Genomic DNA, 19,710 nt, shown 5'->3' with positions numbered 1-19,710 from the left:
ACTAATAATTTTACTTATGGATAATTTTTTCGATTAACAAATTAACGACAACAAATTCTTTCTTCGAATTCGTCTCGTTTTGTCGCTCTTTATGAAACTATTTCAACGATAAATCGAACGACTACATTGCGAACGATATTAATCATTTAAATATTATTTCGTATACCACTCGAATTTGATCATTCAAAAGAAATAAAGAGAATTAATAATCCGATAAAGTAACGTGCCAACATTTTGCAAACGAAATTTGCATTGGTACGTAAGCATCGATCCATCATTTTTCCAAGTGTTTCGGAGTTCAAAATTGAATTAAACAAAAACGAAACTAAAGAAGAAAGGCAACGAAAAAAAAAGAAAAAGAACGAAAAAAATGTGTTTTGTTATAGCTTCGTCTTTATTACCGAATGGTTAGCAGAGTAGTGGGGGCGGTGAATAAAAAAGGAAAAACAAGTATTAAAAAGGGAGAAAAGGAGGTGGGTGTGATTGATGCACGCCGCTTATCGTTGACATGGACCGCAGAAGATAGCCGGAGCATACCTCTTATTACTGCGACACGAAATGCTCATATTATCATTATTTTTATTAAACACCTCGCTTCCGCTCCTTTTTCTTTATTAGTGCGCATAAGTGCCTCAGAATGTTCATTAAATTTTATTGATTCGTTTCCTTCGTATCTTGCGTTATTTTAAATTTTATTTTCGTGCTCATGGGACGATCGAACGGTTCAACGACGCATTCATCGATCATTTTCCTGTACATATTTCGTTTACTTCCCGACTAAATTAATAGCTAGTTTATATCCGTAGATTAACGTTTGCTAAATGTAAATTATTATATACTTAGTAAAAACTTTTACTATAGTATGGTTACACTAATACAAGTTATATGATAATTTTACATTATATTATTACATTATATTGTTTTTTTTTCATTTTCAATTATAGAATGTTATTATTTTAAATCAAATGTAAAATCAGGTATGAGCGACATATCTATTCGAAAATTTTCTTAAAAGAAATGATAATTCTTCCTACGATTATAGAGATACTCAAAAATTAACTTATATATATATATATATATATATATATATATATATAACTGACGTACGAATAAGCTTCGTGGCTGGCACGATAAACGAACTTGAAAATCGACTCTCTTCGACTTAGATAACAAATAGAAAGGAAAGGATCACGAATTATGTGACGCGTAGAACCGTCTAATGATCGTGATCGGTGTAGATTTCAAAGAGACATGCGAAAAAGCTAAGAGCGATGTTGTATCATAGATTTAGATACACTCGCGTCATTATTTTTTGTTATATTTATTAAGAAATATATGAGCGAGTGTCTATCCTCGAACGAATGGATCTCCTTTCGTCCTCGACGACGTAGTCGACATGAAGAGAGAAAGGGGGAAAAGACTTCTCGCGATGAAAATCAGTAATACGAACGAAGGTAATCGCAGTGATTACATTCGCGCGCACGATACGCGTACTCAACTCCTCAGTGACATAATGACGATATAATAAGAGAAAGAGACAAGACAGTTAGATTCGATTACCAGACACGTCGGAAAGGATGCATACTTATATATACATATGTATGTACTTATGTATGTCTATCTCTCTTCATTCGATTCGTTTACTTACATAATTCGAAATCTCGCTTGTAGAAATACATTTCATAAACTTAATCTTTACTTTTTCTCTATCTCTCTCTTTCTCTTTCTCTCTCTCTCTCTTTCTTTCTTTCTCTCTCTTTCTTTCTTTTTCTCTCTTTCTCCTTAAATCAAGGACCTTATTCTCGGTATATTTAATGTAATTATATATGAAAAATGATATACATATGTGTATATATATACATATAAATACTTGTTCATTTCTTTTTTCTGAACTTAACATTTGGAGACATTGACTTCGAATTTGTTTTTCCATTTGGACTCGGATACAACGAAGTTTTTTCTACAGCATAAATCGTCCTCCTCGTTTCCGAGTAGTCGTCTGTATAAATGGGAACGATTTAGCCTAGTGGCCCCGGTTGTAGATATCTTAATTTCGTGAACATTTACTTCTTCGAAGAATGGTAGATACGCTCCAAAAAAGAATGAAAGAAATAAAAAGAGAAATAGGAAGAGAAAAAGATGAAAGAGAAAGAAAGAAAGAAAGATAGAAAGAGAGAGACAGAGAAAGAGCTTTATCTCGAGCCGTAGTCTTGTAGCTAATTTATAAGCCGAGTTAGCTCGACGATAGCAGGACCTGTTCACAAATTAAATGTCTCCATCCTTCGGCATTTCCCAGAGAATGTTCGCAAGAAAAGAGAGAATAAAAAGAGAGAGAAAAAAGAGAGAGAGAGAGAGAGAGAGAGAGAGAATTTCTAGCCACCGAATTAAGACATGTGCGTAAAACGAACGAAATTTTTTCTTTATTGTCAATAAATATTTCTTAGTTTTTCAATTTTTCTTTTGATAAAAAGGAAATATCAAATCCGTGATACTTTTTTTTGTAGGTATTTTCTACCTTTCTCTTGCTACCTACCGTGTAGTGCCCATTAACGTTTCTCCTTTTGTCTCTCTTCTCTCGTGCGTGTCGCACGAAACGCATTATCCCTATGACAGACTTTCATAATCTCTACTCGCGAAGTATATATATATATATATATATATATACTTTATAATATATTTTACATATATACTTTATATATATATATATATTTTTTATATATATACTTTATATATATACTTTATATATAATATATATATATTTATTTAACTATATGACTATATATTTATATATATATATATATATATATATATATATATGTATAGTATATTTACTTACATAATTCGGTTCGTCCATCGGACCGTTTACAGTCATGACAAATGGTAATCGTTCTTTGTTAGCTTCTCGTTGCTTTATCTTTAACTTTCCCCTCAAAGAGAATTATCGGTACGATGCCGTGTTACATTATTTTTCTACCTCCTACGTTCTCCTGGTCGGAGCATTTCGATTCGAGCGAAATAAATCCGAAAGAGCGAAACGAGACTCTCGAAATGCATGACGGTGCCCACCGTAATACGATAAACGCACCGAGAGCGTGTTCTCCTCGCAATGCATTTTTATTTTAAAGAAGAAAAGAGATAAAAAATATCGGAGATCTGCGGAAATCGTTTACATATTTTTTTAGGAATTGCCCTTCTTAATCGTGATTTGCAATATTCGTTCTATATAAACATATAACTTCGAAGTCACAGATTCATGTATCTTTAGTTCTGAAGATCTTTCATTTTATCGCCATAAAATTAATTTTACTTTGTATCTCGAAGTTTTTCATGTTTCTTAAGTATAAGTTATAATCATTATAATATATGTAATACTAAAACTTTTTTTCATACATATTATATATATATATTCTATAGTGTTTTATTATTCAATAATATTATTCTATAATATATTATACAAATCTTCACATTATATATTTCTATTGACAAGAAAAATGTTATGAAGGGTCAAAAACAAAAAAAAAGAAAAGAAATAAAAAGATACGAAAAAATACATACATAAGTTTGGAATCGAAGTAATTTCTACGAAATCGTTAATTTCGTATGCACGTTTTCAATCGATATCTTCCTTAGCAGAAAACGATATCGCAAATACATCCATTTCGAAATAGTTTAGACAATGTTGGTCGAGGCAGCTTACCTTTCCTTCGTTTACCTCTTGTCTCTCTCTTTCTCTCTCTCTCTCTCTCTCTCTCTCTCTCTCTCTCTTTCTCTCTCTTTCTTTCTGTTTCTGTTTTTTTTTCTTTTCTTATGAAAAGATCTCTTTCGCTTCGACGACGAGACACGGACCTAAAACGTTCTATCTCCAGAAGAAAGGGACACGATTAGTATAAGCACTCGACTTATCTTAACAGGGTACGGGCATTCGGTCCGACCAGTCTCACTCAGTCTCGCGTTAATCTCACCTAATCATGGCTCTATTTAGATCCACGCCGAGACTGGAGAAGTTCTTTAAGAGGATATTCGTGTTTAACTCGTCCACGCTCGCCTTACGGTTCTTTAATCGTTCGAAATTTGTTGCTCACCGCGCGGAACATCTTTCGAATCCCCAAAAGAGACCATCCTCTTCCACTTTCCAGTATGTAATTTTCACGAGACGTTTTAGTCTCAAATCGTAAACCTATCTCGATCGGACTTTCTCACCCTCCTTTTTTTTCCCATAGTTAACTTAAATCTATCGAATTTCTATGAGCTGACGTTGAAAACGTAGAAAAGAGAAGGAGAATAAAATGAACGAAAAATTCTCGTCAAACTCGCGCTTTCGTCCTTTCGATCGTTACGACATCGAAGAATTATGTTTTCCTTTCACTGTTGCGACTTAATAGCGCTGCGCATGACTAAGCAAACGCATTACGCGATTTTTTTCTTCGTTTTCATTTTTTTTCTCTTTCTCTCCCTCTCTCTCCTTCTCCGCTTCCTCATTTCGTTCAAGAAGAAAAAAAATCGAATTGTTATTCTTCTCTGAGCATGTATAAGTCGTTTAGAAATGAGTCGTATTGTTTTCCCCTTTCGTGTGCGCGTACGTGCGTACGTGCGCACGCGTATGTATATATGTGTATGCTTATACGTATGAGATACCTTTAAAACCCTCCCACGCGTCCCTTACTCTCCGACGGTGCAATCGTGACGTCAATCGAACTCTGGAGCAGCTCTTTCATCTTCGTTTTCGATTGCCCTATCATTTCCAACGATACATCTAACCGGAACGCTTCGGTAGTTTTCGATCTATGAAACGATCGACGTCACGTTAATAACGATCATCATTTTGCGGTTATCGTTGATATAAAAATCTATTATTTTCTCCTTTCTTGGCCTTCTCCACTCGTCGCAGAAATTGCGATACTCGTAACACGCCTTATCCAAAGGTCGATTGCTTTCGATCATTAACACCGATACCGTTAGTCTCCTAGCTATGTCAGGAAGACATCAATTTGCTCTTTGTCTTCTCGCTAGTATCTGTTTCGCTTTTGAATTTTATATATGTATATACATATATTTATATATACAGAGTAGCTCAATAATTGTAAGAAAAGTCTTGAAAAAATAAAACAAAATTGAAAAATAAGATTTTTTTTTTTATATAAAGATTTATTCTCATATTTTATTCTGTAACTTCGATTTATTTTTGAATAATGAATCACAAAATTAATGAATCACAAAATTAATGAATCACAAAATTAATGGATCACAAAGTAAAAAAAACAATACATATATATATATTACAGCCATTATTTTAAAATTTATTTTAAACTTAATTAATTTTAAACTAATTTTACTTTAAGAATGAAATTTATATATTAAGAAAAAATAGCCATAAATTTTTCAAATTGCCCTCGTATATCTATCAATTACGTTTCTTTCCAAAATTTTTATAAACGCTTTCGAATTACTATTGATATATTCTATTATTTGACAAAGACATTAAAACGTTTATTATATAAACATAATAAGAAAGAAACACTACATTGTTAATAATGTTGTTTGGAGTACAGAGATCCGAAGCTTAAGATCGTCCTATCATTTCAATGGAAACCCTTGGCCTTGAAGGAGTCGTCAAAACGATCGATAATCGAGTTCTCCCCGAATAATGTACGAAAATCTTGTTTCGAGTTCGTTGTAGTTGGTTTCGACGATCGTTCGATTATACCGAGTTGAAGAGTGTCGAAGGAGAAAAGAAAAAAGTTACCTATGTATAAAGAAATAAACAGAAAGGAATAGAGGGGTATATAAAGAAAAACAACAAAATACACAAAAAGGTAGAACTTCATCGTATTGGTGAGTCTTGCTCATTCAATCGTAACATTAAAATTAATAACATTTCAGTCGTGCGTTATTGTTATTATTACCGAAGCAGGTGGCTCGATGTGTAGTAGTGTGGTGTGCTTTCATAGTTACGGCGGTTTGATTTCGCGTGACTCCCCGATATTGGAGCTAACACACACACACACAACACACACACACACACACACATACATACGTCCGCACACATATTTACATACATACATTAACACATAAACACATAAGCGTTGATATGAAAACGTGTTCATAGAAGACGAGGCGACGCACGTTCTAGCGCATTTGATTCACCATATATATGTGTATATGTATATATCTATATACATACATACATACATATATATAGCTATTATGTAAGCTCGCTACGTATTCGAACGTATTCGTATATTCGAATGTATATTTATGTAGGCAGCCACCCCATTGCGCCGGCCACCAACCGCTAACCGCCACGCTAATGTTCCTAATTACATCCTTGTTTGATTCCTGTTAGTTCGTGGAGCATTAAGTCGCGCTCGCGACCTCGCGCGAGACTAACGTCGATTGCGAATCTTGGCCCTTTGCCAACGACCCTTTCCTTTCCTTTCTTCTTTCCTTCTTTCCCCTCTTCTCTTCCAACCCTTCGTTACGTGTCCGATCATTACTTCTCTTACCTTTTTACCTTTCCTCCTTATTTTCTCTTTCCCGAAACCGGACGACGACTATCGTTGCCTCGTGCTTTCGCAGAATGTTCCGGCTAATTATGGAAAAGTTGGCGAGATTATCTAACAAAATTGGTTTTAACCGAGCTTACTCGATAAATATCTACTTACCTACGTACATTTTTCGTGCTAAGTAAGCTCAAAAGATCTTGATATTCTTTTTTATATTGTTTCACAAGTTGATTATTAAGTTCCAAAAGTCATGATGTTTTTTTTTTGTTTCACCGTGTATACGTGTAGAAAGCAAAGGAATCGAAAAAGTAATCGTTGATATTTCTAACATTTCGTAGATATAGAAATTTGAAAATTAGTCGTCGAAAGGTATCCGCATTCTTAAACTGCTGATAATTCACTTCGACGAAGTTGCTAAAGTAAATCGAAGGGAATCTCGATGTCGGGAAAGTCCAAGGTGAACAATTATTACGGTGAAAATGGTTGCGATGATAATCGTCGTCCTCGGTAGATCGTTCTTTGTTTCTTCGAAATTAGTCTCATCAGTTAGCCATTCCTCATAAAATCACGTTTCCTATAATTCTATATACATACATCGAATCCGTCGATCATGCTCGTTGCTAAGCGATTCTTCGATGGTTATTCACTTTATGCGTCCTGTTTATCTTCAATTGATGTTAGTGAAAGTTATACCGTGATGACAAAAGAGCCTTTTTTCCTTAAAAAAAAAAAAAAGAGAAAATGAAAAAAAAATGAAAAAAGTAGAGACGTTTCAAACGTCTACGAAATCATCAATGAAAACACTTGATATGTGTGAGATCTTTGAAGAAAACAAATTTATCAATATTTTGAGCGCCGGTTTACTTTGAGCGCCGAACGCTTCACAGTATGAATTTCAAATTCTCTTTCAATAAAGGATCACGAAGCCGAACGTAGTTAAATAAATTGTACGATTCGTGATAGGTTTTTTATTTTATCGTTTTTTTTTTTTAGCCGATATTCGTGAACACAATCTTGGTATTCATAACATCGCTACGTTTTTGAATGCACGAATAGGCAAAAAACAATTCAAGTCGCAACAATAACAAAACAAAACGCATCTTTTACAACAAGATAATTTTCTCAAATTCATCTTTTCGTTCAGTCATCAAAACATTTGTACTTGTACTAATTTTCGCAACTATGTAATAGGATGCATAACCAAATAAAAAATTTGTTAAAAAATAAAAAAAGAAAAAGAAAGCAATAGTCGTTCGTTTCGTATATTTTTAAAAGAATGAAAAACTTCGTTTTCTAAAGCGGACCAGAAATCGCGTGACGTTAAGTCTTTACGAAAAGAAACATAGTATCCTGCATTATCATCAAAAAAGAGTCGACGACTAGCGAAAATCACTTGTCCCTCATCTGCCGTCTCGCGAGCATGATATTAACGTTTGCCAAATTCGATTCGCTTTTTAACGGATCGCCTTTGTGAATCTCCGAAGGTTTGTCCCGTGCAAATAAGCGATCCTAATGAAACCAAACCTTTTTCGTTATGCATACGGTACTCATAAAAAGTTTTAACACTATTTATTCAGCTATAATCTCTTCTTAATCATTTCTTTTTAATTCTTTACTCGCTGACAGTTTTAATTCTACAAAATTATTAAACAAAATTGTATGATGTCTGTTATTTACAATAAAATGATTATCAGAATAAACTTATCCCTTTTCGATATTTTTCATAGTCACCGTGTATATAATCGACGAGTCTAGAAGAAAGAAAAATACGAAGAGAAGGCGAGTAGGTTGATCGTGATCGCGTGCTGGTCATCATCTCGACGAAAGCCAAGAGAATAAAAGTAGTAGGAAAAATTGCGAAGAGCAACAGCAGCAGCAGTTGCAGTGCGGAATCGGTGCTGCGGTTTTTTTAACGATGGAACCTGACTTTAGTGGGCCACCATGTGTCTCGGAAATCCTTTGGCGGCCTTCTTTAACTTTATTTAACTTCCTTCCTTCTTTCCTTCCTTCCTTCCTTCCTTCCTTCCTTCCTTCCTCTCTTTCTTCCTAATCCTCATATTTTCTTTCTCTTTCGAGGACGGGGGGTAAACATATGCTTAATGATTTCACGAAGAAATCTGTTACTCGCTGTAATCACTGGATCACCGCTTGTCAATGAAAAATAAACCGCGAAAGGAATTAGGCACCTGCTGTTGCCAATACTATTGCAAGATGAACCAAGATCACGAAATCCGTTCTTCGCAGCATGAAAGCGTGCAGACACGCGTGCACCCAACGACAATGCAGTTACACCATATGGGTGAGCTTCGTTTTTCAATTCAACCGAACGAACGCGGTTTTTATATTAGGATACAAACGTGATGCATCGAAACTACTACCGTGCTGCGGTTTCGCGATTTTACGATGCAATCCAAGAGGATCTTTCTTTCTCAAATATGTTCATCTTTTTCAATTCTTTTTTTTTATTTTTTATTTTTTTATTCTTCTTTTAGCTTTCTAATACGATAAATCACAATGCCATGTGATTTTGAAGTAACAAATTTGCATTTGATCACAAAATTAATTATTTCCGATCCAATGTATTGATGTTTTTTATAAGCATAAATTGTAATTAGTATAACATGCAATTATGCTATTATATTTTACTACATATATTGCTACGCGCAACCATGCGTTTAAATGAAAAAGAACTTTAATAACCGAAAGAATAACAACTTATTTACAATTTAACAACTTAACAGATTAACTCTCTTAATAAAATATTCAAATATTTTGTAACGTTCGCGAATCACATCTTTTCAGACCGAGTTCCCTTAAAAGACAGACGACAACCCGTAATTATATGTCAAAATTTCTAAATGTCTAAAAACGGCTTTCTAATTCCGAGTTTACTCCGAATTCCTCTAGGCCGACTCATAACAATATCTAATATAGTATAGGTATCATACACATTTTGATATAGATAAAATGTAATAAATATAAGAAAATAAGAATATTAGATCAAAAATCATTTATTTTATTTTAGTATCAATTATGTCGATCATGAATAGACATACGCATAAAAAAATAAAAAAGAAATAAAAAAAATAAATTTCAAGACAAAGAAGAAAACAGAAAAATCATTCTCATGTTTTTCTCAAACAATCGTACGAGAAAGATAGAAAGATAACTAGGAAATTTTTCGGAGATCTCCCATGTGGCGAAACGACGCTCGAAATCATGGAAATCTATTCGGTGCGCGATGATTCTTTGACAGGAGTTTCTCCCTTTCGTCCGGTTCCATTCTATGCTCTTTCTTTCTCTCTCTCTCTCTCTCTCTCTCTCTCTCTTTCTCTCTCTTTCTCTCTTTCTCTTTTTCTCTCTTTCTCTCTTTCTCTCACGATATGGCGCGTGCGCGTGCCTACGCGCGAAGAGAATAAAATATACATGAATCTCCTTTTCTAAAATATTCAAATCTCCTGTCGTCGGATCAAATAACTCGCGGGGTATCGAGTCGCTGTGGTGGCCCCGAAGTGGTCTCAGGCCATGAATATCATGACTGACCAAACTCGACTCTCATACCAGTCACGTTCTGACGATTCCCGTAAGGCGTGGTCCGGAGTCGGTTTCCGGAAATCATCCTATCAAGTTACTCTGCTACGATCGGCTGCTCTTCCACATCGACACGTTGCTTTCCGTTCTTCTTTTCCTTTCTTTTCTTCTCCCTTGTTTCCTTTCTTTTCTTTTCTTTTCTTTTCTTTTCTTTTCTTATTCCTGTCTTTTTGTTCCTCTTCATTAGATTTTTTGCGTCATTCGATGTTGGATGGCAAAAGTATAATTTATCGATAAAGAGAAGGAATGGTTAGTCGAATGCTCTGAAATGTAAATGATATAACATGAAAAACATTATATACAAAATAACATTTTCAAGGAAAAATAATATAACATGGCTATTCACGATTTAAAATCGATGAATAAGACAAAAATAAATTGAAATTTCTGAAATGAAAAAAAAATTTGGCATAGCCAGATTTATAGGTTTTAAGAATAAATTAGTAAAAGCGAATTAATGCTTTCTAAATTAAAAAATATATATATGTAGCTTTGTCAAATTCATGATTTAGAGTCAATGAATGAAATAAAAATTATTCGAAGTCTTTAAAATTTTAAAAAAATATGTAACATTGTCAAATTCATATGATTAAGAATCAAAAGTTTTTAAAATATAGAAAAAATATGTAATATCGCCAGATCCATACAACTTAGAATCGACGAGTAATGTAAAGATAAATCGAAGACTATAAAACGTAAAAAATGATATGTACCATCACCAGATCCATAAGATTTAAAATAGACGGTTAATTAAATTGTCACATTTAATTAACTATTAAATAATTGACTATTAAACTTAGTTTAACTTTAAATTACAGGAAATGGGATCGACGATAATTTTGGATATCGCCCATTCGATCATTAAACTCGAATAGATGATTTAATCAACGACCTTCGATAAATAATTACATGAACGAACTTTCGGTCGTAAAGTATCGTGTTTGCGATCGATATTCGCAAGGCTATCCTTCGATAGTCACCTTTAAGGAAAACTCAACCTCATAAATTCAATGTATCATTGTCCTCGAACGATGACAATGGAAAGCGCTGAATCGGTAGAGACAGAGAGAGAGAGGGAGAAAGAGAGAGAGAGAGAGAGAGAGAGAGAGATAGCTTTGTGGTTTAAAATCACATAATCTTCTCTTCCTCATAAATTCAATTTCTTCGATGTTGAACTTTCAAGGATTCAGTTTAAAATATATATCGATTTATTATTCAAATGAAAATATTAACGATCTATTTACCCATTAATTTTTTTCTTATGTTTCAGAAAAGAAATGTTAACGAAGCGATCGTTATTTTATTTAGAGTCAAAGAAGAAAAAGTCTCTTCCTCGATATGGTTCTGTCAAAGAAAATGATTGATTTCGTTCGCATCGTAGAAAGGTAAGCACCCATCGCCTTAACTCGAGTGATAACCGGAATCAACGTTGAATATTCAAGGTGCGTGGTTCGATTAGTTTGAAACTATCTAAGTTTCCACTAGCTTGTCTCTTGAAACTTGTTCGAGACAATCTCGAAAAAAAATTTGTCTAGCAACATAAGAGCTGTATCATATCAAAAACATTTTTCCTTCGTTATTTCAACCCTCGTGTGATCCTGCGTCGACGAAAAAAGGAGAAATTCGTATTTTTCTTCTTGCGTCTATGTGTTTGTGAGAAAGAGGGGGAAAGGTATCAAAATGATGATCGAGTTTATGACGACCGTCGATTTTTCATATTCCGTCTGCGAATTTAAAAGCCGCGCGCTTTTAGCGGTTTTTTTTAAAACGAAGTAATCCTCTCTCAAAGCTGCTTCGGGAACAACTTCGGTCCATCTCCACAACGATAACCTACGTTTTCTCTTCCTCTCTTTCTTTCTATCATCGTCAACGTCGCTCTTCGCAGCTACGCGTAAGAGCTTCGAACAAGGTCGTAAACCATCCGGTAGTTAACACCCGACTTTAGAATAGTAACACGCTACTTGACTACTGTGCTCGATACTCTCTATCTCTCTAGTTGATTTGCCATCACATTTCCTTTCTTTCTCCCTTTGATATACAACTACATATATACACACGTATACATATATATATATATATATATATATATATATATAGAGAGAGAGAGAGAGAGAGAGAGAGAGAGAGAAAGAGAAAGAGAATGTAACAAGGTTACGCGCTAAATTTCAGGAATGAATTCCTTATATATAAAGAAGAAAAATAAATTCTATCAATATGAATCTGGAAATGATTAACTTTTATATTATAAAACTTTCGAATATGATCTTACTCCAATTATATTCATTTGTTGTAATTACGATGAGCTCTATTGACATTTTCTTATATGAAATGTTTAAAATGTCTACTTTCTGCTTGAATATAAGCTTCAACTCATCATTTCATTGAGTTACAAACAGTACAAAATTTCAAGTTCTGAAGCTTGTTAGGTGTGTTCGAGTTTTTCCTATTGAATGTGTGATATTCATTCTACTGTGTTGGTTAGACAATGTACTTAAATGAATGCATTGGCATCAGTATAATTCATTTATGGTTTGGTGATTATATTTGGTAATCTTATAACTCAGAAATAAAGCATTTCCAGTCCTATGTTGATAGAACCTATTTTTCTTCTCTACGTACGAAGAATCCATTCCTGGAATTTTAATGCATAGTTTTGTTACATCTTATATATGCATATATATATATATATATATATATATATATATATATATATATATATATATATACATACATGTAGATACCTTGAAGTGGTTCACTCTTCTACCAGTCATTGTACTGATTTGTAATTGTCGATGTTAGAGTTTCTCTATTTGCATTCTTCGATAGTAAAAAATGTTAGGTCCAAAATTAAAGAATGTCAAAATTATAAAGTATCGTCTTTTACGGGTCGTTTCTTCTTTGACAACGGAACATTATTAAATCATTGGACAACCATTGGTGAACACTATTCTTTCTGATTTTTTACAAGCGAAAATTCGCCTTCTTTTTAAAACAAGGCTATCAACTATAGAACATATCTCGTTCAGTAATACCAAACGACGTAAAATCCGTCGTCGTCGCGGACTTTGAAGTGAGATGTTCGTTTACGCGACCGAGACACAATGGACAAAGGCAGAAATAGATAGAGAGAAAGAGAGAGAAAGAGATACAAAAAAAAGTAGAAAGCCTCCTGGAGCTCGTATAAGGCACGGGAAAACGAAACGAACGATATCACACCCTCGCGAGCCATCCCCCACAGCCGTTCTACCCCATCGACGTTATTTCTCTGTCTGGCGCCGTGGAAACTCTACCCTCTACCCTCCCACATTCCTTCCATGAGTTTCTACGACCGATAAAACTTCGGTTTGACGCTGTGCGAAAATATAATTATTTTTTTGCAACGTTCTTTCACTTACAGTCACTATTTATTTTTTTTACAGTCGTACTTGTCATAGATACCGTAAGAAATTAGAATTAGATTTCGAGTTTATATCAAAAACGTAGATATGTCGATACTCCCTTTCTATATAAATTAGATCATATTTATACAAAAATCTTGTTCTTTGAGATCTAATAAGAGAATACTTTCGCTTGGTATTATTTACTTTTGAGAATTTGTGGGATATATCCATTAATTCTCTTCACAATACTAAGATTTGTTTAATTTTTTCGCGAGCTAACGATCCAGCTTATGATAGAATCATTAGAATTATGTTACTCGATGTTGTTACAGATGCAGGATATCCACTTCTCTCTTCCCAATTCTCCAATATCTATCGAGAGAAAGAGAGAGAGAGAGAGAGAGAGAGAGAGGGAGAGTGAGTGTACAGAGGCGATAGGTAATACACGTTCGAGGAATGTTATTTGCCAGGTTTTGATTTATGCATTACAGCATAGAGAGACGCCATAACCTATGGGGACTCTGTCGAGCCGTATCCCGAAGCACAACGTGACGGGAGCGTTATTCAAAGTGTTGCTCATTTGGGCACGTGGACATGCAAGAATAAATTGAGGTTTGACCGTACTCAACGACACGTGACGACACGTGTTCCGTGCATCATACTTTTGTTGATTCTGTTCTCTCTTTCCTTTTAAAACTCTACTGTACATTTTTCTTCGCACATACATATCTAATTCTTTTTTTAGCTTTCGGTGATCGCGTAGGTCGCGTTTCGAACTGAACGAAACCTATTTAATTCGATATTATCTAGAACTGTAATTAGATTTTTCTATATTCTCGACTTCATAAAACGCATGTTCTCTATATGAAAGAATAATAACATAGCTTTTTCATCATAGAATGTATTTTTATCGATCACGATAATCTGACATAATCGAGAAGCGTTTCGCATTTAGAAACTTCGACGGTGAATTATGCGGACTTTGGGCGAATAATAATTAGTGCGGAATAGAAAACGCGCACGTTAGACACCATAATGGAACGCGGAAGAAAAGAATCAGCCTTTCGTAGAAACGTTCTCGCGTCTCTCCGCGATTCGATTCTTCTTCATTTCTCAATCAACTTGAACGATTCTTTAAATCGACCATGTAAATTTCTCAGAGATATGTCGAAGGAAAAGGACAGGTGGCCAACATGCTCGTCGTTGAACTATTCCGTTCGTAACGATCTTTATTTCATCTCAAAGTCATATTTCCGTTGAACGAATCGATAATTTCAAATCAGTTTATCCATTATTTCAACCATACTCGAATCGTTCGAATAGAATTTTTGTATCGTTCTCTCCACTACATGAATTTGTTCACAGGTTTCTCTCGCCTTTGTGTTCTTGTTTCTTTTCTTTCTCTCTTTTTGTCTCTTTCTTCCTCTCTCTCTTTCCCTCTCTCTCTCTCTCTCTCTCTCTCTTTCTGTTTCTCTCTCTCTGTTCTTCAAAGCTAACAAAAGAAACACTTGAGTCTTATGACTAAATCGCTTGGTCGCTACCAGTTTCACATTGGAGAGCAATCGAAAAGGTTGAGCATTCGAAGGCTACGAACAAAAATCTCTCGATAGTATATTTAAACGTCAAGTACGAGCATGGCGAATCGAAAGGGTTGCTTTTATATTCTATTCTCCGCTATGTGAATTATAAAATATTGAGTTTGCCAAGTCAAGAATTATTGTGTACATTTACCGTTACTTTTCGATCGATATCATAACTTTTATTTTCTAGTAATTTTTATTTTGTATTTATAATTCTATATAGATTTTATCATTCGTACATTATTTCATATAATAGCGATACTTTTACATAATGAAAAACAGGTCAATTTAAAACATCGTCGATTATTTCAATTCGATTATTAATTATGTCAACGATATTAGATTTCTTCTTGTGCAATTTTAATATCGAACATAGAAGTCTACTTTAAGTGACGACAACTTAAGTGTTCCATACGATACGTTAAGCCTCTGTCTCTCCTTTTTTTTCCACATCAGCCATTTATGGTTTAGCGTGCCACTTGACAGGACGCACGGCGTCACGGGATAATCAAAGTGCCATTATCCATGGGAAATTGTAACCCCCCAATTCTACTCCGTGTATATTCATGTGAACTACTACTCTTAGTCCTCAGTCTTTCTCTCTCGCTCTCTCTCCCTCTCTCTCTCTCGCTCTCTCTCTCTCGCTCTCTCTCTCTCTCTCTCTCTTTTCCCCTCTTTCCCTATTCGTCTATATTTATCTCTCTCTTTAACACTACACACGTACAACCCACGAAAATAGAAAGAGTAAGAGACGAAGAGAGAGAGAGAGAAAGAGAATGGGTCATTACGAAAACCCCTTCTCCCTGTTACAAGCGAGAAGGGTCGTGAAGTGGAGTGGAGTGGTGTCAAAGCAGAGTCAACCGCTGAAAAATGGCCATCGACTTGACGAGAGGTAGAACGTTCTCAATCGTTTTAATATTTTATAGTAATTTCTTGAAAGAAATATATATATATATATATATATATATATATATAAAAAGAGAAAAAGATCGAAAAGAAAAAATTAGACGAGAAAAAAGAGAAAAATGTATATTCGAATAGATATGTTTAAAGTACAATAATTGTATATGTGTGTGTGTGTGCGGCAACATGCGCATGTAGTCTGTGATATCTTCTCTTAACGACTATACAATATTCGTTCTGCGAATACCAAGCGAATAAGAGAGAGAGAGAGAGAGAAAGAGAGAGAGAGAGAGAGAAAGAGAGAGAGAGAGAGAGAGAGAGAAAGCAGCTTAGGTGAGTTCGGAGAGCCACACACCTCGTGGGCACGAGTCCCAGCCCATGCATACCAATAGAGCGACAACCTAACAACGGTTAACCGCAGCCAGTCGACCCGCTGCTAATCAGGAAATCACGCTGCGTGGATACCCCCAACGGGGTGTTGCTGCTGAGCTTGACTCGTAGAATCTGCTGAGTTGCTCTGTGTCATAACCGAGCTTCTCCCCTCTTTCTCTCTGATACGCTCTCGGAGAATACGTCGAATGCTTCTGCTTTCTCTATGGTGTTGTAGAGAATTGCTGCTCGATGTCGTCGTGCTAATTACGGGGTTAACGGTGAAGCAATGAAGCGTCCTACGATCAGTTTTCTACGCTTCGATACATTTGTCCTAAGGAATTTATGTAACATACATATATCGTAATATGGGAATCATCATCCTTAGCGAAAGTCGATTAGAAAAGAGATCATTTCTTTTTTTTTTTTGTTTTTAATTATTATTATTATTATTATTATTATTTTTTTTTTTTTTTATTTTTATTATTATTATTATTATTATTCCGTTTAGTTTAGAAATATTTTTAATGAAAAAATGAGTTTATCTTTTCTTAATATCATGTCTTAATGTAGTAATATAATTATTATATTGCTATCGTAACTGTAGGAAAGGATTAAGACCTATTTCGTTATTCGTAGTTTTTTTATTTTAATCCTCATGGTGCGCACCCTTAACACGTTCATCATTTCGGAATTCAAGTTCGTGAGATCTTCTTCGTGAGCGTATCCTTTCTTCGTTCGAATTGCAGAATGAACATTCGAAAAGTCAGTCTCACGCACCAAGAGGAAGGAGTTCGCCACAATGATCATGCTTCGAGAGTACTTTTTCTAAGAACGAAAGAGAGTTTAAATTCGCTAGGACGACGATGACAAAAAGTTCCTACGAACGAATTTAATCAATTTTTAGGTAGATGCTATATTAATATTCAAAACGAACAAAGAACGACACGGCCATCAACCTTTAAATTAGTCTTAGGAGATAAAAGTGACCGTTTGTATCTGTAAGTATAGTCGGATTAGATGACTAAATGATTACGAGCAAGAAGTGCATAAAGAAGGGTCTTTGAAATCTTTACAATCTTATTTCATTTTAACAAACTTTTGATAATACATCCACTCGATATTAATGTTAACTAGGAATTGATCAACGACATTTATTAAAGCACGATCATTTTTAAATTGTTTTCTTAAATTCTTCGTTGCATAAATTATTCAAACAAAACTGAAAGTTACAAAAAGATAGAGAATGAGAAATAGATATATAGTTACGTGTATACGTATATATAACGTATATATACGTGTATATATAAGTATATATCAATAAAAGCAAAAAGCCCTTCGGAAAGGACGACGTTTGTCCGCACTTACCTCCCCTTTTAAGGTTTTCGTAGCATCCCGGAAGTACGAAATCTAATTTTTAACCCTCCAGTCGATTGCCGCGCGCGGCGTTTCCTTCGCTCGAACTTTCCTAGTGTAGGTCTCTCGTGTAAACCGGACCGGGAGGAAAAACTTTCACGATCTGGAAAACTCGACTCTTCCGAACCATCTAGGATACAAGCCGAGTGCCTGATTATTTCTGCGAGAGTGAAAAATACGATAAAATCCTTTACATAAAATTCTCTTTTCTTTTACCTCGTATTTTTCATTATTTTCGAAAACGATTTGTGACATTTTGAAGATCCTACAAGTATTCATGTTTTGAAGTCTCAATAATGATTACATTTAATATTGTAAATTAACTTCGCATAGGTTTTCGAATTTGAAAGGAACTATATATACTGTTCGGTTTTTATTTTTGGCAGAAGATCAAAATTTATGCAAACGGCAAAGTAAATTTAAGTCGCGTTAGTAACGAAAAATGGCCATGTCTTTCAAGAAACAGAGAGAGGGAAAAGTAAGAGAGCAAAAAGCAGGAATAATAGGCGTATACTGAGAAAACTTTTCGCCAGACCGGATACATGGAAGTTTCACCGTATTTGCACATCCGGTACCATAAATCTTCGATACTTTCCGCCTCCTTGTAACCAGTGGCCAAGTCACCGAGTCCTCGTCTGTTAGAGAAATATATATTTACAAGCATACCAAGCTTTTCTCTATTTCCTTGTGTTCTTACAAAATCCATCAGAGTTTCGACCATGATCGATAACACACGACCTTGTAAAGCTACAAAATTAATATATGAAGTCCTGGATAACAAGGTAATTAACGATTATTCGAGAAAAACGAATCAATCTGAAATTTATTCTTTTCAACAAGAACGACCCTTCCGCATAGAAGAATCTTTCTCCATTAATATTTCATGATTCCCTCGAGAATCCCCACATCCGTGGAAAATCGTCGACCGTTAGAGGATCGTCATCCCTCGAATCGCCCGCCGTACGAACGAACTGTCCTCTAGAATTTCTACTATGAAAACCATGAAAAACCGATAATCCATCATCCATCAGTATAATGATTTTGATAAGTTTGGCAAAAATCTAACACTCCTAGCTATAATATTCGACGAATTAAACACGTTCTTTTGGTTACCTAAGTAATAAGTCTTTTCGAATAATCTTTGTTAAATTCAGGACGGATCGAGGGATTGAAAGATTTTCCTCGAAAGATAAATAGTTGAACGAACAATGTTTAAAAAAACGCACGTGCGCGTTTAAAGCGTACGTATGTACATAAACGCATAATACACACACACACACATACATACATACATACATACATATATATATATATATATATATATATATATATATGTATTGAGAAATGTAGTAGACAACAAAAGGAAAAGACGATACATTAGGAAAGTTAGAACGTATGTACATACATACATACATATATATATACAAACGTACATACATACATATATACATACATATGTACATACATACGTCATTCGGGGATTGGTTTCGATGCAATTTTGCACGGTAGGGTGGCGCACGTTGGGCGAAGGTGTTAAATTCACTGGATGTACGTCGGACGAGGCATTCTGGGCTAGCCGACAAATCCGATCGTATTTTCATCGACGCCAAATTGGCAATATCCTCGTCGGTGACGATTCCTGAATTATGCATCAGCCTCGGGGACAGTCGCTTCGAAGTTTATCCATCCCGCTCGTTTCCACCCCGAGCTTGCCCGTACTCGGCTCTCTTCCGCGCGGAGAGTTTTCTCCCTCTCATCCTCTCGACCACCCACTTTCCATCCTTTCCTCATCGTCGTTCGTCCCCTCTTTCTCAACCAGTAACGTCACTTATTGGTCGAATGTCGAGGCTAAAAAAAGATGAAGACTCACGAATCCGACCAATCGGAAGCTATGGGAATTTACTTTGTAATCTAGCCGATATTACCTCTCTCTTGGCCCATAGAAAATCACGAGACACTTTGTGAAAT

General features: G+C 35.1%; 1 long non-coding RNA gene across 1 annotated transcript in view; it reads left to right on the top strand.

Annotated features, from left to right (window-relative positions):
- The window catches only part of LOC124947046, a 42,170-nt gene that overhangs the window by 18,839 nt on the left and 3,621 nt on the right, over nt 1-19,710 (top strand). The window contains exon 2 of the long non-coding RNA XR_007100301.1: nt 11,365-11,479. This is a non-coding gene — a long non-coding RNA (uncharacterized LOC124947046). The remainder of the gene's footprint in view (nt 1-11,364; nt 11,480-19,710) is intronic.

The sequence above is a fragment of the Vespa velutina genome, chromosome 2 (assembly GCF_912470025.1).
Source record: "Vespa velutina chromosome 2, iVesVel2.1, whole genome shotgun sequence".
NCBI lineage: Eukaryota > Metazoa > Arthropoda > Insecta > Hymenoptera > Vespidae > Vespa > Vespa velutina.
The sequence above is the reverse complement of the archived record's forward strand: the minus strand, read 5'-3'. Positions and strand labels throughout refer to the sequence as shown.